At 42.6% G+C, this 2,549-nt stretch overlaps 1 long non-coding RNA gene across 1 annotated transcript; it reads left to right on the top strand.

Annotated features, from left to right (window-relative positions):
* On the top strand, nt 1-1,709 carry LOC120688450. The gene is made up of 2 exons (XR_005681089.1): nt 1-66; nt 1,295-1,709. It is a non-coding gene; the product is annotated as an uncharacterized LOC120688450 (long non-coding RNA).
* Nucleotides 1,710-2,549: the final 840 nt, after the last annotated feature.

Below are 2,549 nucleotides of genomic sequence, written 5' to 3'. Positions count from 1 at the left end.
GTGAGGACCCTCTCCCGATGCTGCACGCGTGTCAGGCTAATTGATCCAACGCTCCATCGCACACAGGTCAGCCCCTCGCGGCAGCTCCCTCCCTCGTGTTCCTCGGCTCGGGCAGCTCGGCTCCCAGGCTTGGCTCGTGTCACAATCAAGTCTGATGAAAGATCGCAGCAGCCTAAGGCCCTGTTTGAGACCGCGTTTGCTTCGCTTCTGAGCCGAAGAAGCTAATTAAACCCGCCAAACGGGCTGCGGCGGACGCGCGTTGCCCGGCCTCCGCACGTTGAATAAGCGGCTGTTACAACGTGCGGCCCCAGAATCGCGAAAAGCGAGCTCCGACCCGCGTTGCGCTTATGCGCGCCTCGCTTTTTTGGCTCGCGGTCCCAAACGGGGCCTAAGGCCTTTCCATCAGCTTTTTTTAGTCCTATCTTTAGCCCTATCTTACCATTTAGGAATATTAAATAAAATTTATTTATAAAGCTTTTTTTAGTCCTATCTTTAGCCCTATCTTACCATTTAGGAATATTAAATAAAATTTATTTATAAATTTTTTTTGACAGATGGGTGCTAATTTGCGAGCCGAATCTAATGAGCCTAATTAATCCATGATTTGCTACAGTGATGCTACAGTAATCATTCGCTAATTACGGATTAATATACCTCATTATATTCGTCTCGCAATTTAGTCCCAGAGTTCTGCAGTTAGTTTTGTAATCAGATTTTATTTAATATTAAGAAATATTAAGATTCTCTTGGATGTGACATAGTCTAAAGTTTAGCCTCTGGAAAAAAAAACTCCTAAATAGATCGTTCACGCGGCCGCGGTCGCCATCACCGCCAGCGCCGCCGACTTGGTCCGCCGGAGATTCACTCACCCGCTGGTGCCCCCTCACATCTAGCTACATGAATCTGTACCTCCACATCTCTGCTGTAAACTCTGTCATCCTCCGCCATCGCCGTCGTCGCCGTGGTCGGCCATAGATGTCGTGCCCACTGGTGCCCCCTCGCCAGGCCCCTCATCCTCTGTTGCCCGCTGGGTTTTCTCCATCTCCTGGAGCTAACCCCCCTCATCGGCCATTTGGGATGAGCAATTGTTAGGTTCTCTGAATATTTAGTCAGCATTCAGTACATAGTTCAATTCAGTTCTGAAGAAGTTAGTAGTCTGAAGAAGTTGGTAGTCTGTCAGTTCTGAAAGTGGATCACTAGAATTGACATGTCGCTGTTACATTTGGTTATTTTGCAAGTTTTATCATGCAACACTGGAACTCAGTTGATGAGGTTTAATTTTCTGTGTATTCAGGTTCAGGGAAGGCACAAATTTACAAGCTTGCTAGAGTACGTCAGCTATGCTATTTTTTGCTACGGAACCCAAAAGACCAAGGATGCCAACTATTCTAGAACTACTGGAAGTAGTAAAAATTATCCATTCACAAGCAAACACTGGAGATCCACCATGAGTAGAGCAGGCTGCTAAGCTGCATGTCTACTTTAGCTGCTGGTCGAAGATATGTTCAGGATTGTAGTTAGTAGTGATTAGATTACTTATGTACAGAGGTTGATTGGATCAAGGGTTGATGTATGGTCCCATAAATGACTGATTCTTCTTAAGCATTATAGATGAGTTCTCATGTCATATATAGCTGTCAAATTCATTATCTGAACGATTACAGTGCAACTAAAAAATAAGCATCAACAAAAGTAAATTTTGGCTGTAACACTATTGGGTTACAAATCTTCTTGATTTGGCTCTTCAGTCAAAATTTAATTTCTTCGCAGGGGGCTGTAGTGTGGCAGCTTGATCAACTCCAAGCAAGAAACTTGTGTATCCTCTTATGATATGTGGAACGCCCGGCACTAAAGAATTCCCATACATATTGATCTGTGGTATTGTGGCATTAGCAAATCCGTCTTCAAGGAGCGGAGCAGCCATGGTCCAAGGTTGCCCAAAGGCATTAGTTGCAAAGTGTGACATTGTAGTATTAGTACCAATGCTACCAGCATTTAGATCCTGTGTCAAAGAATATAAAATTATTCATAACAAATACCTATAAGCCAATAAAGTATGAAAAATGAATGTAATCTAAGCCAAATGTCTTACGGTAAATTGCGCTGGACCAGCTCCTTGATGACTATTTTCTACAACATTATGTGAATCTTTTCCTGTAGTCAAATATATAAAGTTAACTACATAAACATAGGATGAAAAAGATGCGGCAATTGGTAGAATCAATACCATTCTTTTTAGCACTTTTCTTCTTCTTCTTGCCTTTATCCTTTCCAAAGGAGATAGACGCTCGTTTATTCTTTGCTCTTTTTACCACTGGAGGAACTCTAAACGATATTGTACCATTTAATGTATCTGAAGCATAATCTGTTGAAACTAGAGGAACCTCATTGGATTGTTCTTGCAACTTGCTCAAAGAATTATCTGCTTCTAAATCCAACTTATCTATGGCTTTCTCCAAATCATCAAGAAGTTCTTTTGATAGTGAACACTTCAATGCAACAGATGTCGCCTTTCGTGAGATATGTGCAGCATGCGTTTGCAAACTCTC

This window comes from Panicum virgatum, chromosome 9N, assembly GCF_016808335.1.
Source record: "Panicum virgatum strain AP13 chromosome 9N, P.virgatum_v5, whole genome shotgun sequence".
NCBI lineage: Eukaryota > Viridiplantae > Streptophyta > Magnoliopsida > Poales > Poaceae > Panicum > Panicum virgatum.
The sequence above is the reverse complement of the archived record's forward strand: the minus strand, read 5'-3'. Positions and strand labels throughout refer to the sequence as shown.